The 21,553-nt window shown below is 38.4% G+C and overlaps 1 protein-coding gene across 6 annotated transcripts in view; it reads left to right on the top strand.

Annotated features, from left to right (window-relative positions):
- Positions 1-21,553, top strand: part of LOC128259802 (protein tincar) — a 60,955-nt gene that overhangs the window by 929 nt on the left and 38,473 nt on the right. For 4 of the 6 annotated variants that reach the window (XM_052992429.1, XM_052992504.1, XM_052992925.1 and 1 more), the window contains exon 2: positions 856-943. The exons of 1 other annotated variant lie outside the window; for it this stretch is intronic. The gene's annotated coding sequence lies outside the window, so the exon portion shown is untranslated. Of the gene's footprint in view, positions 1-855; positions 944-17,048; positions 17,070-21,553 lie in introns of those variants that run through there. One more of the 6 variants, XM_052992667.1, reaches the window with a different exon arrangement.

Raw genomic sequence — 21,553 nt, 5'->3', positions numbered from 1 at the left:
TTGTTAATATCCTTTTTAGAAATTTCCACTCGAAAAATTACATTATATTGGCCCCGGCTGTGCGCGTCCTACACGTAGTTTATCCCATTAGGCCCGTCTGCAATTCTGATCCAGACGCGATATTCGCTGCTTCCTGCGTCCTTCGCAAAAGGCAAATAGCCAAACTGCCACCCATAAACGAGGCGGTGAACTGGGTGGCTGGGTGGGTGGTTTTGGTGGGCTGCTGTGTTTCCTACGCTCGTTTTGTGGGGTTGGCCCGCAAGTTTTCCACTCTTGATTTTTGATTTCTGTGCGTCTTTTTATTGCGCTGCAGAAGTTTTTGCCGTCGCCCTTTTGCGTTCTTTTTCATTCTCTTTCCTTATGGCAGCATTTGGCATACAAAAGCTGTCCCCGGTCTAGACACGGAATCAAAGGACAGGTTTATGCGGAAGGAATTATTATTTTAATCCCATTTTAAGAGTGTTAGATAATGATTATTTTCCTTGTGATTACATAAAGAAAAGAAAATGTTTACTTACTAAACATTTCAATAAATATATTTATTTTCTTTTAAAGTCTATGTCATGGTTAGAGAATCCTAAGAAAAGTGTTCTAGTGCTCATTTTATTTATATATTGAAAATATATTACTTCTGCCAAACTCGATTTTTAAAAATTTAATTTTAAAGAAGTGTTCTGTGATTTCACATTTTCTTTGCGTGTACCACCGTTCCTAGTGTGCTTGCATACTAGTGTCTGCGACATTTTCCTCTTCGTTTCGGCAGGATTAAAATTAATTTCATGTTGAATTTATGTCAGAGAATTTTGTTTCGCCAAAAAAAACTAAAATCGTATCTGGAAAATTGCTCTTTTGCAGATACTACACAGGCCAACATATCAAAGAAGGGATTATTTTGGACTGAAAAATTCGCTTTAAAGGCGCTCGGGAGTAAAACCCGTGACAGGTAAGCTTCTCCAGGCAATGCGTGTGAGCATTTGTGTAGGTGAGGTGGTGGTTGGTTAGGTGTGGGTAGTGAGTCACGGTACCGAAGCAGTCAACCTGAATAGTCGATTATCGCTGCATCTAATTTGTATGCCAAAGTCGTCGGGCTTATGGCCCGCATGGCAGACCGCTCCAAAGGCAGGCGCGAGCTATTTGAATAATTTGCATCATGGACTCTCGGATGCCTGGGATATATAGTCTCCAAATGGGGCAGCGAGGGCAGAGAATCTGACGAGACGGCGCCGTATGCAGGCAGCTGCATGAGCTTGTAAAATGCCAGCACACAATGCCAAATATCCTAAACAAACTTCCGCTTTGCAGACGACAACCCGACGGAGAGGTGGCTATAATTAAAAGTGGAGCGAACGAGAGGCTACCATATGGGCCAGGGGAGTGCGAAAGAGTAGGCGACATTGGGGCAAGTGCTCATAGTGTTTGAGTTACGGCCGGGCACTGAAACACACTATAGCGCATTGCTAGTAAAATTTAATGTATATGTCTTAAAGAGTATGTTTTATATTAGTTTTTAAAAGTAAAAGTCTTAAAATTGTATTTTTTTCTTTATTCAAAAAATTTTGAAAGAGAATGCGGTTAGACTTAACCAAAAAAGTTATCTATAGTTTTTTTTTACAGAGACATATAACATTTGATCAAAAAATAATATCCGTGTGGTACATTTTGGCAGACCCCCTAGAAAAAAAGGTTACATTTTTTTTAGTTTTATTTTGCTATCTGCCACTAATTTCTTTCAGTGTAACGCAAGATCTCTTTCCCTGAACAGTGATCAACATCAATTGTCTTTGACATTTTCCAAATAACAATCGACAAATGTTCGCTAAAGGGAAACGGGGAAAATAGCTGCGGAAGTGCTTGATTCTTCTTTCATTCTCTATCTCTAATTCTCTCCATGCACTTCAATTTGTGAAGTGCTTTCTATACGATAGTTGTTGCAAGAGGAGGAGGTAAACAGGAGGGGTGTTGTCTGATGGGGGAGGGCAAGCGTAATCGAGTTTAGTCGCCACACGTGACAAACATGTGGAAGAACTTGTGCCCGAGATAGTGGACTACGAGCCATCAAAAGGCAAATTACGCGGACCAATTCAGGTAGCAGAAGGCAGAGATATAGATAAAACTAGAGAGAACCGTTTCTTCGGGTCAATGACTAGAGTTTCTTCCCTCCGTTCTTTAATTCTTCTTTTGAAGAAAATGCCTGGCACCGTAATGTTAAAAGTTTGTACATTTTTTTATTTTTTACTCTTTAATAAATACATTTTTTTTTTATTAAACTCTGTAATAACTTTTACTTACTGAAAATACTTATAGATAATCTGGGTTTTTAGAATAACGAGATTAATTAGCACGCGTTAAGGTCACTCTCTTAAAAATGATAAAATTGTTAAGATCCGAGAGTTATGTAAAGTAAAGATAAATGGTTAACAGTTTAATTTTTTTGGTTTCTAGAGATTTGTTAATTTATTTTGAGTACGACATGGTAAACTTCGAGCTAAAAATTAGAAGGATAATATTGTTCTTGCAATTTATATATTCATGTTTTCATAATTTATAATGTCGTTACCCTAATCCAAAGGAAGCAGCACAGTGAGGACGTATCTGAAAAACGTAATTTCCGAGTAGTCACTGCTAGATGCTTGAAATTCCGTTAAGCTGTCGGATGCAGACGTCTCGTCTCCAGTGAGAGATGCAAGTTGCCAGCGGGTCATTTGTGTTGACGCTTTTATCCCCGCACGTGGACATGCGAATGACTGACTGACTGACTGACTGCCAGCTCGAATGAATGACTGACCGATTAAATGACTGACTGCCTAACTGACGGGCACGCAACACTTGCGGCAACAGCAACTAACTGGACGGAGAAAGGTGTGAGAAGAGGAAGCGATCAACTTTTTCCTTTCCCGGTTTTCCCTTCCAAATTTATGCAGTCTCTCTAAATGGAGGAGGTCATTCGGGTGGGGAAATACCGGGTGAGTGCCCTGGGCAACGACAACTGCAAAGTGTTATTAAGTTGAGTTGTTGTTGTCACTGTTGTTGTTGCTGCAGTCGTTGTTGTGCTGCTATTACGACGGCTCTTTTGTTGTTACTCGCTTTTGTAACTACAGTGCAAATTCTTGAACTCGAACCAGTTAGACAAAATAAAATTGTTTTAATATCCAAAAGTTTAGAACACTTATGGTGTTCATTTAAGAGTTTTCACAATTCACAAATATCTTTAAGGGTTCTTAAAACTTTTGATTTTCGAAAGTTTACAGTTTATTGAAATAAAAGACTTTAAGTTGGCTCGAGGAACATTGATTAAGTGAAGTTTGACTGTATATTTGTGTTGTCACTGCTCATTCTTATTGTCGGCACTTGCTTTTGCTTGTTGCCTCTGGGCAATATTTTGCACCTTTTACGTTTATTGTGACATTATGCTTTGAATAATGGACAACACAGAAACAACAGCAGCAGGGTAAACACTTTTTAGAAGGCAGGATTCGGTGGCGGGAAGGACGACTTTGTTGGGTTAGTGCCTGCCACTTTCCTTGTGTATTTAGCATCCTTTTTACATTATGTTTTGATTAAAAACTAAGCCACAGCTTCGCCGCAGCAGATGGTAAAAAAAACAACAACTGCTGAATACACAGAGAGAGAAAAATCACGAGAAGTGCAAACAAAAGGCCCGAGAGCAAGGCAAAGGCAAACAAAACATAACAAAGTGCGGTGTGTACGGAGTCCGGTCAAGGAGAGGAGGCGTGGCAGTTGGAGGCTCGGTGGGCGGGTAAATAGCTGCCACTGCGGCGGTCACTTTCAGGACATTGAAGCGCAAAATAAAATATGCTGCGGCTAAGTGAAAAATGCTGATTAAAATGACCAAGACCAAGAGCCAGCTTGTGGCTCTCGGAAATTTTTAAAAAAGGAAAAGCCGTAAAGAACAATGACAAAACATGAATTACAAAAAAATAATCAGCCATGTATTTCACTCTAAATATCTATATAACTGCTGTGCAAATAACTCAAATGCCATTTTCAAATATCTCGATTGCAGCATCACTGAGTCTTTTGTGCAAATTTAATTAAAAAGTTCTGTCTAGCATGACAGCGTAAAAAAAGTAAAAGTAGAATTTAGCCTGGTGTTTAAGTAATGATAAGACTTTATAGAACTTTAAAGTATGGAAAAATGTTTTTAAAAATGGTTTGCTATTTATTCTGTTTAAAATTCTGATTACATTTTTCTGGAATTTGTTTTTATTGTTATTTTTTTTCCTTTGGGAGTAATGTAATTGTATTTGTTGTTACAACACGAAGAAATTACGCACTCAGCAAATTTGTTCGAGCATGTTTGCTTTTAATGTCAACCGTGTACAAGAAGAACCGAATTTTAATGAGACTTTCGTGTTGGCCATGTTAAACATAACTTCTTTTGTTGGCCACAAAATTTTCATTTTTCACTTCATGCTTCGAAAACCAATTAAAATTATCCCTCAAAAAGCGAAGAGTACACTGTGTTACATGTGCCAGAACAGGGGACTGGGTTATAGGATACAGGACACGCTTCCCTCTGCTAAACCGGTGGCTTGTCACACCTCCCAAAAAACCGAAAAAAAAGGAAAAATGCGAACTGGCAAAAGAGCAGCGAAACCCGACTCCTCTGCAGTTGGTAAACTCTGTTGCCACAAAGTGAGTGAGTCATTATGGTGGCAACAGGGGGCTTCTGTGGCCAGAGTTTGGATAGGGGAAACGCGGGAAAAGGGTTTGACGTTGGCGCCTGTCAGTTTTTGCAAATGAGGTTGGGCAAATCTTCCCAGAAGGAAGTGTAACTGCGTGTGTTTTCGAGGCAGCTGCATTGTCGGGCAATTAAGCACTGTCTCAGGCTGAAATTAAGCTCTGAGCACTGAAAGAAAATAGTTGATTAGAAATGGAAGGACCCCAAAAACAACTAGAGCTTACTCAGGTGATAAATTTTAAAGTGAATCAAAAAAAAAAGATTATATTATGAACACTAACTTACTAGGCAAAGATAAGCCAATTTAAGGTGGATTAATTAAATAAAAGTTAAAAACATTGGAACATCGGGTTTTCCGGAATTTTATAAAAATTAATGATAGCATTTACTCGAAATTTAAAAAACGTAGACCTATAAAAGCTTAATTACAAGCAAATCCTAAAGAGGATTAGTTAACTAATTTTAAATGGGAAATTGTGTTTAAAGCCATTGGGCAACCTGGTTGTATTAGATCAACTTGTTTAAATTAACAAAATGAATGGCCAAATATTTTTCATTAGTGGGAGGAGCTGAGACGGTTCTGTTTTCCCAACCACCACCTGCCCCCCTTTTACTTTACCATCTTTAAATTGGGCTCATTGTCGTTTCTCGTGGCTTGTAATCAAACAAATGACTGCGCTCAGGTGTTGCCGCAGGCGGAGCCACAACCACCCAATCGCCACCCACCCACGCAGGTTCACTTCCCCAACCTTGGCTTTAAACTCCACCTTATTTCATTACAATTCGGGGTATGCCAGTGCCCTCAAAGCTTCTTTCATTGCCCGTCAGTCGCTGGGTTTTGGCTTCATTTTGCTCTTAACGTGCGTTTGCCTTCATTATTGGCTTTTGGCAGGCTCCTTACTGTTCCTCCTCCTGGGCCCTTATGTCTTCTCCATCTTTACTTTTAATGATGCGCAATTTGTCGTTAATTTTTTGGGCATTTTGTTTTATGTTTTATTTTTGCTTCTCATCGTTTTCCAGCTGAGTCTTGCTTCTATCACTTCCTGGTTCTTGCCTTCTACACAGGGAAAAACGTTTGAGAAAACTATTAAATGACCTTGGCTTTTTTAATCTCGATAAGTTAAAACTTTTACTTTTTAGAAAATACACAAGAACAGGGTACAAAAATTATATGGCTCTACGTTGCCTGCATTAGTTAGTAAATGTATTTTTTTCAGAAAAATTATTCTAATAAATATTTGTACTGTGTAAAATTCTCATTCCACTTTCCAAATCGTCTTTGTTTTCTATGCTGTGACTTTGGGGAATTTTTGTTTTATGTGTTTGGGTCGTGCAAAACTTTCCTCGTCGTCATCATCATTTCATTAATGGTATTTTTAGTTGTTACTCTATTCCCTTTGGCTGTTGTTCTTGTTGGCATTGTTGATCTATGTCCTTTTTGGGTGGCTATTAAAATCTGATTATGTGCTCCAAAGAGATTGCGAATACATAGATAGCAAATTGCGGAAGCACTAACATTTTCCATTAGATTTTCCACAGCATTCTCAACCGGTTTCCGCCCATTGTGTTCATTAAGTTAAGCACTCGTTGAAACTAAATGGCGCTTAAAGGATACCAAAAGCGGAGCCAACATGGAAAAGCGGAAAAGAGAATGGAGAGAGCATTACCAGCCACGTGGCAAACCCTTTTACGACTTCATTTTCATTAGCAAAGCCTGTGCAAAGTGCAAAACCCGGGCAAAAATTGAGCTGCACCCACTACCTATCTCCCCATTAATTTACCATTTTTGGGTGGCAAACTACTACGGTAACCAAAAATAAAGAAAACCAACCAGAGCACACCGAAGCAAACAGAACCGTACCAGAACCGCCAACCAAAACAAATGCCCCGCGGCATTGTGGTTCCTGTGCATCTGTTCATCTGCTCTTCTACTCAACATTTGCTTCTGGAAGTGCTGATGATGAGGTGCATTGGGAAAAATAGGTAGGCAGTTAAGGGATATAGACACGAACTAAAGAGATAAGCAGGAGAGATTGAACACGAAAAGATATAAGATTAATATAATCTAATATTCTGTTTGATTGAAATATGTTTATTTTGAATCAATACGGAAATCCTTTAAATTTGCAGTTCCTATATTTTTTATGAGTAAAGGGAATTGTACGACTCTGAAATTGTTCAAGAAATTATCTTAAACTCTTGATATTTATGTAATAGTTTATTAACGCACAACTACAATTAACAAATTTATCAATAAATAGTACAGTTTTTAAAACAATTAAAATAAGCCAACTGGAATTTAAAACAAATATATAATTACTTTATAAAAATCAATTATCCACTTTTTATACATATGCTGCTTATTGTTATGATTGCTGAAAGTGCTGGGGAATAGAAACGGTAGTGGGGAAGCAGCGGAGTATAATGGCTGCTGTGCTGTTCAACTAGCTTTTAGCCAAGAGGCGGCTCATTTCACTAGACGCTTCATAAAACAACGGGCATTGGCCCAAAGGCACTCCGCCTGCATTCCACACTCAACTAGTCCCCTTCTCTTAGTGGTCCAATCCAATTGCCATGCAAATGTGCAACAATTGACAACAGAAACAGGCGCCAGACGAGATGCCATAGATAGCAGCGAGCTGAGGAGCGGATGAGGAGCGGAGGACACGACGCACATGGACATGGACAGACAATTAAGTGTCAAGTTTTTCACGAACATTATAATGGGTGAGTGATGGGGCGAACTGCAACTAGTGACGACGAGTGTTTTATGCTGTTTTTCATTTGTCTGACGTGGAGCGGATGCGAAGCGCGCTAAAGAGGCGTGGCAGTCCTACACAGGAAGAAAACAAATCTTTTAAAATCTAAAAAAGGTGTTTAATTCAAAATGTTTGTTTGTTGGCCTACCAACTTTTAAAAAAATTTTAAATAATATTCTTAATTCCCTTTTCTAATAGTTAATACTTAGATAATAAAGTAATAAAAATGAGCAGTTATATACCAGCTCTTAGCAAATTATTGAAGTAATTTGAATTTGTATAACTGAGATAAGAGAAAACAAAATCTAGAAATATGAATTGTGGCATTTTTCAATAACACAATTGTAGATTAAAATAAACTTTTTTTGCAGTGTCGTCGAATGCCATTGCTGTGACATTTGTCAACTGGATTGTGACAAAAACGCTGAGCGCCGAGGGTTATGGTGTGAGGGCGACGCAGACAACGGGGCGTATGTGTAACTTCCGGATTTTCTTGCTGTTATTGTGCTTTTCCTGCTTTTTTTATTTGGGATGCTGCCTGGCCAAAGTGGATTATGCTAGTGTGTGTGTAGTAGGGATTTCTCATTTGCCTAGCCCCCGTACAGACCCCTTTAGTCCTCTCAAACACGAAGCATGCAGGCAAACAATTGCCTAACAAAAGCGGCTTACATACAACACTTGAGGCTCGCACAATTCTGGCTGTTGCTTTCTGTTTTTGCTTTTTGCTTTTTGCCATTTGATGCTACTGTTGTTGTGGTGGCTGCTGCCAACTAAAGTCTGACTGCAGTTAAATTACAATTGTTCGCTTTGTTGCACGCTTGTTTTTTCTACCGATTTTTGCGCAATTTGCATTCTTCTCGGAGTTTCCAACTCGCCATACCCAGTTCTAAATTTAGGGTATTACAGAGTCTGTTTGGTAGACTGATAATTGGTTGGAATTATTTATTAATAATAATTAGTTTTTAATTCATATTTAATTGATTTTTAAATTCATTTTATTTCTTTGTTTATGTTTATTTTTTTGCTTATTAATTAATTTTCTTTTTTTTGCAGGTAAAACATATTTATCGGTAGACTTTTCAGCAAATCCTTTATTCATATATAGTTACTAACAAGGTTTTAACCTGAGACAAATACCGATTTGTTTTATTGTTTTAATGTGTGGCTAACGTTTGGACTACTAAATCATAAAATTGAAAAACACTAAGAAACTTGTAACAATGAAAAATATATTAAAGGGATACCAATAACATAATTTGTTAAATGTTAAAGGCCTTAAGATCAATTCCTTAATAAGCAATAGGTATGGATTTACAGAGTACCACCGTTTGTAACCCCTTTTTTAACGGACAACCGTTTACATACCCCCCAAAAGTAATATGTAATTGTGTTTGGTCTGCTCGAAGGGAGATGCACACATTCAGCAAAAAAAAAAGAAAGAGACAAGGGCTTAGAGAGGCAAAGAGGAGGGAAATGGGGCCTTACCAGCTTTGTCACAATGTTTCCCACTTTTCCCGCTGCTGTTTTGCACTGGTGGTGTGTGCGACAGTGTTTAAATGGTATAAAATGCTAATCGCATTTGCCCCAAGCGGCGGTGATTTATGCCTGTGTGTGTACGAAAGGATTTCTTCCTGCCGTGTGTAGGTGTAAAGGATTATATGGAATTTGGCTGCCACGGCTTAAAATTTCATGTTAATTGTAACCAAATTCAAAATTAATTCATTAGTCATAAATCAAATAAGACCTGAAATTGAAAATAATCCAATGGAGCAGGAACAAGCGAACGCACAAATTTCGCTGCGAATATAAAATGTAACTCTCAAACAAACAAAACTCATTTGCATATGCAAGTTAACTTCATTTGCATGAAATGTGACGCCGCTTACCCCCCAAAAAAAACGAGTCTCAGGAATAAAATAGAAGGCAAATGCAGATGGAAAAGGGAGAAAGCACTTGCACTTGGTTGACTTGGAAAGCAACTGCAGTTGAAACTGGTTGTCAAGTAGCTAAATAGGACCTAATCACTAGGACCTTACAAGTAATACTGTTTTTCTAAATAAAGCACATTTTATATTGAGTAGTACTGAGTAGTTTTATATTATGACATAAAATGTATCTTAAAAGCTGATATATAAAACATTGCATAAAACTTACAAAAAGAGAAAAATTAAGTCGGTACAGTAAATTTTGTACCTAATAAAAAAAATTGGTAGATAACAAAGCTGTTTAAGCAACCGACCTAATTGTGTAATGCTGATAAAAAATTATATTTGATTGCTACTACTAATACAAAAATGGGTTTGAATTATATAATGCTTTGACGCAAGTGAGTAAACAATAATAAATAAAATTTTAATTTGAATTTTTAAATCTATTGCGAGAAAGGAATAAGTAAAATGAATAAGAAGACGTTAAAAGTTTCTGGAGAATACGCTTTGTTATCTAACTTATTAGCTCTAATATGTAGGTCTTATATTTATTTTTATTACTAAAATCTTGTTCCCAATCAAGAAATTTGATTCATTAAGAATTTCAATCCTTAAGCCTTAAATTTAGAAAACCCACTGTATTTGTGCATCCTGTGCTGTTTGTGTACATTAAATACATAATGTTGGTAAATGGAATACACACAAGCAGTCTTAAGAGGAAGGCGGTTGCGTCTGAAGGGGATTGGATGGCAGGAGTGTGGGGTAAGGACGAAAGGGATTCTGTGGCTGTGTAGCTGCCTGCGCTACCATAATGAAGCATCACGAACTTTTGTATTATAACTTATTAAATTTCTGCGGCTGCTGCAGCTCTTAGAGTTGTAATTTCTGGAAAATACACATGCAGAAATACTAGACTTTACTAAAGAATTTCGGAGTTTTTCTGGTGGGATGCCCTCCTTCTCACTTCATCTGGAATTTAGTTTTATTATTAGCTACGGGTGGAAGCTATAGCCCGGAGTTTCTTTCCACCTTTTCATTATTATTCTTTTGGCCCCGACTTCGTTTTCATTTGTGCAGCTCGTAAGTTTTTCCCATCGCCACATGGCATCCTGAAGTCATTTTTCGCCGGTTTTCCACTGTCTGTCTCTCTTCTTTTTACTTAATCCTTGTTAGCTTTCGGCAAGAGCTGAGTTTCTCCGTCTGTCGCGTATTTTATGCAAATTACTTGCTTAAAGCTTAAAGAATAAAAAAATAAATTGCAAGTGCAGATTGGTCCTGGCATAAAGCCAGTCACGTCACATGTGGCTGTAGGCCGGAGTAAAATTTGCCATTCGGCTTTGGACTTATAGACTGCGCCTCTTTGAACCTGGCCGAAGCAGATCCTTTTCCGTAAATGCGAGTTGCGTGACGTTCTGTGACTTTTATTTTTTTGACTTCCTCATCAACGAAGCCACTTGCGACGAGTCATCATCATCAGAGGCCTCCTCATCATCATCTTTCGCTTTCCTGTTGACAGTTGAGCATTATAAATGCCAACGAATTGCTACCACCGACTTCTCCTTTATCTTTCTGGCTGCTCTTAACTTTTTCGGGCGGTCGGGCGGGGGTGTTCGCCCGCTTTATTAAATGGAGCATAATTTATGTGCGGGATTTCATTTTATTGCTCGCAAAAAGGAGACTCATGATATGCATATCTGAAGATTGCGTCGGTGTAAAGTATACTTACCCATTTTAGGGGCCAGGATAGGGGAGGAAATTGTGCAGCCACCCAAGTGCTAATTGAAGTCTAATTACTGTCGAGTCCACCCTTAAATGCAAATCTTTTTGTAATCCACACTCAACTTAATTCCCTTGCTTTCCATTTATGTGGGTCAGCATGGTGTCCCAAATTTGAGTATCTAAACCACCAACCAACCAATCAAACTATGAAATTCCTAAACCACCCCCAAAACAACCCTTTGGGTCAAACAAACCACACCCCGCAATCAAGTTCAAGGCATGCATGTAATAACCAACTCAATTAGAGGCCCCTGGCATTTCGCTATTGATTTAATAATTGCCTGATAAAGGTAAAAATACACGGCAATCGATAAAATCCATTAGCCATAAACAACCGGGAGAGTGTTCTGCGTAGTTTCCTGGCCAAAGCCATCAGCAAGAAATCAAAAATCGATTAAGCCTCTGATGAATTTCCCTTTCTCTACTGCGGTACGGCCTGCAAAAAGTTTTAATTACGTGAAAATAACAAAAAAATGTGTATCGCTGTTAATATGGCAGAAGTTCTTGAAATTTTCATCGCAAATTGCCATTTAAAATGCAATCACATTAACCCCAGACTTCCTTTGATCAATTGAGCCAATTGCGGAATGCTTAATTGTTGGTGCTTAATGCGTTTTTTCCTCATTTTAATTTGTTGAGTCTGCTGCTGGAAAAAATATATATTTGGGGACCAATCGTATTTAATTTTAAATAAAACAAGGGTAATTAATTTAAAAAAAAAATTTAAGTTTAATTGATTGTTGTGTGTATCATGGCGGGGACCTCTTGTTTAAGATCCTTATTTTAAATCCAATAATACCCAGAAAATGCATTTAATTATTCATGCAAGCTTTTTATCGACGTTGAGCTACCTAGCTTGTATCATAAATTAATTATTTCTCGTAATGTATAAATGTGTAACTTAACATTTGTTTTTTGAGAAATTACATTTTGAGACCTCATCCAAATCTAAGCCTTGTTGCTTAGTGTAAGCACAACCGCCAAAAATTATAAGGGAAACACGTTTCATCTTCCTGTTTCGGCTGCATCTGAAATCTAACAGCTGCCTTTAAACGCAGATGAAACCTCCAACTGCCTGGATGACTGACCATTAATTTGAACAAAGCTAATGCCGAAAATTATATGGCCAACGGTATCCGCCAAAAAATTTGGGTTACCCTCGAGAAGCAAGCAAACAAAAAAAACGGGTTTTGTAAACGACTGGTTCGCGAAAAAAGTCCCTCTCCCTTGGCTCCAAAATCGGTAAAAGACCAACAACAACAGATGTCGGCGATCGCAATCGAGTAACCTGAGATCGGGGGTCGCTTTGCTGTTGCCTGCTATATGCTGTCTTCTTTGATTTGAGCTGTGGCAGGTGCAAAAACCCAAGTCTGATCATGGCTTTAGGGTCTCTGTTCTCAGCACTGAACGAAATAATGTCAATAAAAAATCGAAAAATTTTCAAGACTGCTGTAAAATTTGAAAATTAAATGCATAGGACTGAAGCAAGAGTACCACACATGTTATTCGTAATCATTAATTTATATGATTCATGTTACCATTTTTCATTATCTACTCTTTTTATGAACAAAACATTTAAAATTAAGTTTTCAATAACATAAATCTAAATTGTATAGAAATGTCTAACAATTTTAATTCATAATGATATGATCATTTTCGGACATTTGGTAGGGGACTTGCCTATAATATATTCTTCAGTGCACTTATATCTGTTCCTGTCCCTGGTTTTGTGTCCGTTGCCTTAACTGATTTCCTTCGCATTGGCACACCTGCTGTCCTGTCCTTGTTTGCGATCTCCCCACGAACGTACGTATATCTCGTATCTTGCTATCTTTTTTTTACACTCCGACTCACTCAGGTAGGCTGACGTGATCCTTTGTGGCCATAATGTCCTTTTCGCAATTTGTTTGCTTTGGTTGTTGGGCTCTGCGTTAATCGAAAGTGCTTAAGTCTGTATCCTGCGCAGGACTATTGGAGATTACAATCTGTGGCTTAAGGAGGTCGGGTCTGGAACGACCTTTCATCATTGTCCTTGTCACAATAATTGCCATAAATTATTCGACTACCTGCTACTGTCTAGAAATAACCACATAACACTTGAACAAAAACTGAAGTCCTTGTGAATGTGATAATTTCGTTGACAGCCTTTTGTGGAGTACTTCTTCTAGGCGTTAATTGGCTTTTATGGCTTTTCAAACTCTTGATGCAGTAGTAATCATATATATATATGAATTATTTCTAAATGTATTTATTTTGCTTGCTTAATCAGAACTTTACTGCAACATTCAACATCAACATTATTTTTATTGCAACATTCACTAATTTTGTATGGCTATTTTCTCGTTTTCTTATTTCAGCCCTCTGCTCTTATCAACGTTTGATGAAGTGATTCCACTTGAGTTTCACTTGACCAAATGAAATTTCCTTCATTAAAATGAATGAACACCGAAAACTAAACTTGAAATTGCTCGGCCTCAAGGGTAAGACCAACTGAAGAGGGAGGAAGGAGGCTTAGCTATCTCTGAGTACATCTCATCCGAGTTCAACTCGCAGTTTCAGTTTGTCGTGCCGTTGTCGGATTTACGAAAATTACGACTCTGTGCACGGGGTACTTCAACTTGAACTGTCGCTGTTGGCTGGTGTTTCCTGAACAGACTTTCTCCACCCACATACAACCCCCCATCAACCCTCTTTGCTCCTTTCGTCTCCCCAAATCCCAACTGCATTTGCCAGAGTTATTCCAACGCCACTCGCCGTCGCATTGTTTGACAGTTCTATCTCTTCTATTGGCCGTTCCTCCTCTATTTCCCCTTTATATAGCTCCCCCCAAAACAGACAAGATAAAAAAACTTTATTTTCCGACTGTACACACAGAAATTGGTGAGAGAAACAAACCAAAACCAAACTAAACCAAAAATCGATAGGAATAACAGGCGCAGGAATATCAAAAGAATCTCTGGCTCAACGTATTTTAAAGTTTATCGGTAGGAAAAAACATTTAAAACTATTTAAAGAAAGTTTTGCGCAAAAATTTTGCATTGCTTTAATGCAAACTTTTGAAAAGACAATTTTATTGTTGGAGCCCATTTGTTTCTTACAGAAAATAAAAAATTTCCATATCAAAATCTTTTGTGGAACAGTCTATTTATTAACCACTTATATTAATCAGTGATTAGATACACCCAGCAATTAAAAAAGATTGAAAATTTAAAAAATTTATTATTATCTTTTGTAAAACATTTAAAGCTTATACTAAAATACTTCTTAAAATAAGACTATATTTCAGCTAAAATTAAAAATTAGGTTCATGCTATTTGGTATTTAATAAGCATTGACCATCATTGTTATCAACGTTCGACTGCCTTCAGCAAAGTGTCTACACTTTTTAGAGCTGGGCCTGGCCCGCCTTTTTGCCCATAAATAGATTGACGGGTCTGCAAAAGAGTCCCGATTCCCCACCCCCAACCCCAACTGCCTGTTCGTTTTATATTTCAGGCATCCTCCCACGGATGTGGCTGCTGCTGCCTTTCCTTCATTTATGTTTGACAGACGCTGAGACGTACGTGTTTAGCTGGGGTCCTTGGAGGAAAGGGGGGAAGCCGGCCTGTCAAGGTAGGGACGTCGGAGCTGTTCGCAAAATCTTTGTTGATGACCGCATTGCCTGGTGCCAACTGTCCTCCGGAACTGACTCATCTGCCTGCAGAGACAGTTTCTGCATACATACCTATCAGTTGAAGAAATATCACTTCAAGTGGCCAGGCCATAAAACACGAAAACCTCTTCAAAAAGTGGGAGCCCAAAATGGAGCCAGTGTGCCACTTGAATCGCCTCGAGTGCAAATGAGAAAAGACGGACTAGTGGCCGGAGATCCTGGGGTCGTCGTAGTTGGAGTGTCCTGTGTCCTTTGCTGTCCCTGGATATTTATCATTTTGCACTCTCGACTCGAGTGACAAACGAGTGGAAAGCCAAAGACACACGCAGAGAGATGAGCCGATGGCCAAAAGAAAACATTGAAAAATGACTCGAAAATGGCCCCCGGTTTTTAGTCTCTGATTATATGGTTTCTGGTGTCTGATTATGTCGAATCGAATGTCAGTTTTCAGTTTAGCCAATTATAAATTGCTTTAGGCAGGATGTAATTTGTGTGAAAAAAATACTTTTTTTCTACTGCTGCATATGATTGATATTGATGTATAAGAAATACATTTATTTCATATTTTTTAGTGACAATGATAAAATAATAGAAAAATACTATGGTAGACTTTCATTATGTGACCAAATGCTTTAGTTTTCCTGCTGACTTGACCCCATTGCAGGTTGTATCATTATCTGAAAATATTTGTAATAGTATGCGAGTGTGCCCATGCTATCTATGTGTGTCAGTTAGTGAACTTTTGTGGCTACCCCGCACCTCAGAGTTTTTCCAGCAGTGTGATATTTACTTTTACGCCCCACTCCCATTATTTTGTGACTCTGTTTGATGACGAAGTCGTGGGGACGTTGGCTTTATCTCTGCTTACTTTGCTTACTTAGCGGGTGGGTCTTCCTGATTACCCCCTCCCTTGAATTCTCCGATTCTCCAGTAATACAATTCTCCTTTTCTCCTCGCCCTTCTGCTCTGGATTCTCTAATTCAGATTGCCCTAGTGGCCGTGTTGGAAGTTGCCTAAAACATTTTTGTGTTTCTGTCCGCCTGCCTTTCTCTCCCACAGCCCGCACGTAAGTTTTTCAAATTTCAGCTCTAGTCCAGATCCTGTGGCCTCTTGAATTTCTCCCCACCAAGTGCTGCCCACATTGCCTTAGATTTGTGCTTAATTTATGTTTCTGTGCCGAGACCGTTGGTCTGTTTATCTGTCTCTTTCACTTTTTCCGCTCCATGTATTTCCCTCTCTAACTAGTTCTGTCTTCTGTGTTATATCTAGCTTTTTAAATACCTTGGGCTAATGTGGCGTGTTAAAGATAAAGCCAAGCTACCTTTAAGTTACTTAAATTTTTTATTTTAATATATTTATTGTAATTTTATTTTAATATATTATTGTAATATATTTAATATTTAAATATTTATGTTGTCTTTGGATATAAATTTTTATTTATTGATTGATTTTTGAATGATTTAAAGCTTATTCCTTGTTTTGTACAGCCATTGGTAACAATAAATTATTTTAACAATATAGTATTTTATTGTATGTTTTTTCCAATTTCGTAAAAATGTGATACTAATACAAGTATTAATAGTTTGGATAATATTTTGTAAGCCTTAGGGTGTTTGAACTTCGGTACATTATCTCATGCCCTCTTAGGTCTCGCTTTAAGTCTCATTTACCAGGTGTTCAGCTTCCTTTTACACCTGGCCCCCTCCTGCATAAAAATTCTGCTAAATGCTTTCCTTTCTTTTTCATGTCCTGAATTTCCATTTACTTGCAGAGCCAGCTTCATTTGTTGGGGCTTTAAATTTTCGGTTGCATGATAAAGTTGCCGAGATTGCGTCACATCTTAATGAGCAAATGCAGCGGGCAGGAGCAAAAGGACATAAATGGGGACGCAGCTACTTCCGCGACCAGTGCGACGGCCGTGATTAATCTCAACACTTTCCGACCCATTAATTTCACTCGGCTAAAGGGCCCAGTCGCGGTGGTAATGGATAGGGCACAAAAACCGAGAGCTCTGAAGGGTTCTGCGAGTTGTCATGCGAGTGCTTCAATTCACATTACTTCACACTCCTTTTGCAGCTGCCCTTTTGTGAGGGGTTACGTGTGTCCCCCGATTTCATCAACCTGTGGGGATAACTACCTTCCGACTCACCTTCCCCTAATGTGTGACAACTCCGCATCGACTTGATGTCCAGCCCCCTTTTGCCACGCGTAGTCTGATGATGATGGGCAGATGACGATGAGGTGCAAAGGTAACGAAATAGCAGATTGAAAGTGCCCTACCCCATTATAAACATTTGGTGTGTAACTCTCGACTGGAAATTGTAATTTGTTTTGGCCAAGAAGGTGGGTTGAATTCCTGTATGAGAAATGCGTGTCATAAAATGGCTAAAATATTGCCCCAGGCTGAAACTGACATTAAATGGGGAGGGTGGGACGGCCCAGTCTGGCGAGTATTGATAGGGGGAGTAGGACATTAAGACGTGACCTGGTCGGGGAGTCTCATTTGCAGCCATCGCCATGGCAACACCCTAATCTATGTCCTGCCAAAAGAAATGTGTATTTTTTTTTTTTTTTTTGCTTTTCCGCTATTTTATTTCCTCATTCATTTATTTTTTTCTGCTTTTCCGCTATTTTATTTCCTCATTTTGGAATTCTCTATTTACCAGCTATCACTATTTAAAATGGTAGTTTGTTTGGAATAGTAATTATATTTTTATCCTTAATAGTTTATTCTAAATAACTTAATATGAAAGTTTTTTCCTTTAAATCAAACAAGATCTAAATACACCAAAAAAGGAAGGGTACACATGCTTATTATGTACTACATTTTTTTTTTACCAAATTTTTTTAATAATTTCCTAAAACTTTTTTATTACAAGTTAAAAAAAAAAATGATTCCTTTTCAATTGTAAAGAAACTTGTTTATTCAGTATATCGATTTTATAAAGCATTTGATGCCTCGTCCTTATCAAGTTTTCCATTATTTCCTTCTACGGTTTTAACGATTTTCTTCTCCCCCGTTGTCAGGATACGAAATTACATTTTTACCTTTAATTTATTGATGTTTGAATGCGTTTGCCTAGTCACAGGGCATTCCACAGTTTATGGGAGTGGTGAGGCGTGTTTTTGGGGGTGTGTCCTGCGTAGCAGCTGTGTGTGAAAGGTGTGTGTGTTTGATATTTGAAGGTGCCGATATGTGAGGGGTCACCTTTCTGGATTCAGTTTAAAGGTTCATTTGTTTAGCACCCGTACGGGGCGTGAAAATGGCCAACTAATAGAATGTTTTGACCCGAGAAAAGGGTTGCCAGCAATTTGATTTACAGGCCTGCCCTAATGGCAGGAAGCGGATGTGCCATGTGAGACTTGAATTCTGTAGCAAACTTTTTTTTTGGCACGTGACAGCACGAAATGCTAATGAAGTGGGAAATGGAAACCGTTTCATTTGTTTTAAGGTCTGCCGCTCAAATGTCAGGTGCGGATAGTAATAGTGGATAGAGAAATCTCTTTTGGCAAATTGGTTGTGAGAGGTTTTCAAGTCTCCTGGCTCTTTTAAGCCGTCATTCAAACGGCCATAAATTATTAGTGACGAAGGAGCTGGTGTGCTCGTTAACTTTGATGGCAAAATCCCTGCAGCAGCATTGTCCGCATGTGCTGCAACTTATTAACATGCCACACCAGGATTCGCTTTCCACTATATATCTAGCTATTGTCTGTCAGAACTCCCAATCTGTGCTACCGAAAACTTAATGCCACGCGCCAGACAACAAAGAAAAACCCTCCCGAAAGAAATGAGGAAGCCCCGCAAGAAAATGCAAAATTTATCATTTGCTGAAATGAGTTCGGATCCAGAAAGAAAGGAATCTTGTACTTTAAAATGCCACAATGGTTGGGTGTTTTTTACCAAGGCGGGTTGTTAAAATTCTAGTTCAAACTTATGAGACTTTAGTTGCTACACAGATTTAAAAAAGGTATAATATTTTTCACTTAATCTAAGATGTGATTTATTCCGTGTGTGGCTCGCAATTTCGTTGTCCTTTTAGTTCATTAACTTATCTGCTTAATTTAAATAGTAAGTCCACAAATATTATTTAGACTTAACAATTATATAATTAAATTATTTTGTATACTTCAGTAAGGAAGTTATTGTTCTTCTTGAAACCTTTAAAGATTTTATTTAAAGGTCCATGCAATTTTCAATGGTAATCAAAATCATTCATTCACATTTTCCAGCTTTATCAGAACTGCTCCAACTTTTGTCTCACAATACCATCTTTCAATTGTATAATTCTCCAATAAAATATAGAACTCACACAACGCATAAACGAAGCGGCGACTAAAACTTTGCAGCTTTGGCAATAAAAAAGTTAAAAGTCCTCGTGCACCATTAACCAGACTGAAACAAAGAAGAGTCGGCACATACTCCCGGAAAAGACAAAGTTGAGTCACCCGGGCACCACCCATAAAGTCTGCAGATTGCCACACAGCCAAATGTTTGCGTAAATTTCCCTGCAACAATTTTGCTATTGGCCAAAAGGAGGATTCATTTTTTGGGTTGGTGGTGGTGATGGTGACACATTCCTTTAATATCTAGCACGTTGCTGCATCTACTCGGCGCTTTTTGACTTTTCCTTTGTTTTTCTTGTTTGGCTGCTGTGTGAATTTTTTTCATTTTTCAATGCCAAAGAACAAAGAAACGAAGGACACTTTTTTCGTTTCTCACTCTTGTTTTTAGTTCTTTGCGCTCAGCAATCATATTGGGATCAGCATTGTAAATTGCCCGACTCGAGTCTCATATTTCTTTATTTCTCTGGCTGATTTTGATAAATGAGGCAAGGGGAGATGGAAAAATCTCCCTAGGCACAGCTTGTAGCATTTGATTGCCCCTTGCCTCGGCGAAAGTTAAACATTATTTCCTTATTTATTTCGCTCAACTTTGCAGACTCCCCAGAACCCTTTTGCACGCATTTCCTTTCGCTTTCCCTGGTTTTTGTTGCCTGAAAACATAAATTTGCTTTGTCGCAGCTTCCGTCTGGTCATGTTTTATTTTTCGTTTTTTCGGGTTTTTCCTCTTTATTTTTCGTGTCCCGTGTTGAACAGTTTGACAAGCCCTGAACATTGGTAAACTTTTTCTCCGACCCTCATGGCTGCTTTTGCAAATGAGATTTCGTTCAGTTTGCTGTGATAAATTGTTGATGGCCCTGAATGCGCTTACATGGATGGTGTGGGTGGGAATTTGCTAAGGGTGATGAGAGGTTAGATTCCGATTTTTAAGGGTATGTCTTTGGGTGGCATTTGGCATTTCGCTAGTCGAGAAATTTTTCGGTTAAGCTGTGTGCGGAATTCCCTTGACTTTTTTTCCGCTTCCTAGAAGTAATCCCTGCCCCTCTTTCGGTTTCCTTTTAATCAAATTCAATGAACCTAATATGGAAATGATTCTTTGGAATTTCCGGAGGTAAGGGATCAAATGACCTCCGATGGAAGGGAGAAAAATTTACGGTTTTTACAATTTAAGTCAGTATTTCCTCGAAATTAATAATAAAGTTAAACAAGTTTTAAACCTACTTCTTTAACTAACGGAATCCATCAACCTGATTCAACTGTAGGACAATTATTCAAGGAAACACAAAATGAATGAATGCTGAAACTCTAATGAAATATGCAAATGATTAATCAGCTGAGGGCCGTGGGTTGAGTGTTTTCAGTGGTCAGTCAGTGGAAGTAATTGTTGAAATTATGCGCTAATATTTTGCACAGACCAACAACAATAATGGCGAATTTTGAACTCATTTCGCAATTAACTAAGCCAAAACCGAAATCCAATTAAAAGTTAAACGTCACAAAGGCAAAACCCATTGAAGAGAGTTTGGGTAAAAGGAGTAAAGGTGTTATAACACTGCACGAAAATCGGTATTCTTAATAATTTTTTGGGTTGTGTGAATCAGACATTCATTCGCTTGATAATATAATTATCCTGCATGTGAAGGAACAAATCTGGGATTTTGGTTTTTATTATAAAACTCATTCACAACATAAAACTCTATTTTTGTATAATTTTTTATCTACATAATTTGGAGACATGCTTCCAATTCTTCTCTGTGTGATAACTTGAAGTACTTAATTTTTTCGACCCGGCGCCTTGGTCAAGTTGAAGGCTTCCGGTTAGCTGCAGTCGAGGCCACAAGGAAGAAGCGAGCAGCGAGTTTAGCATATTATAAATAACATCCAAACACGCAAGCCGTTTGGCCAGGTGAAAACTGGGGAAAGGAACTGGGAACGGAAAGCCCCGAACGAGTTAACGAAGCCATTGGCCGTAGTGTTGCGTGCCCAAAACTCTTTTGGCTGAAAGACCAAACTGAACCGAAAGAGAAACTTTTGCAGCTGCAGGGCGAAGAACAGGAACTACGGGAGCCGTAAGGAACTTTGATTAAGTTTTCCATCGACTTAAAGTTCCTGACTGCGAGGCGGCGAAATTAACTAACCCGGAATAGAGAGAAGCTTACTAGAAAGAAAGAGAAAGATATAGATGGGGAAAAAGGACGTGCTTGGGTTCTCTATGAACAAGAACCCGGATAAGTATGCTATAGAGATTTTAGCTGGCACGTAAACACATTAAGATGAGTGCGAGAGAGACAGCAAAGTAGCGCGTGAGAGAGTGAGAGGGCGATTGGATAGACCGAACCTCCTTTATGATTATTGTCTTAAAATTAATCAATGTGCGTGCCTGAATTGGCCA

The sequence above is a fragment of the Drosophila gunungcola genome, chromosome 3R (assembly GCF_025200985.1).
Source record: "Drosophila gunungcola strain Sukarami chromosome 3R, Dgunungcola_SK_2, whole genome shotgun sequence".
Classification (NCBI taxonomy): domain Eukaryota; kingdom Metazoa; phylum Arthropoda; class Insecta; order Diptera; family Drosophilidae; genus Drosophila; species Drosophila gunungcola.
Note: the sequence above shows the minus strand (reverse complement) of the source record. Positions and strands in the feature narration are given on the sequence as shown.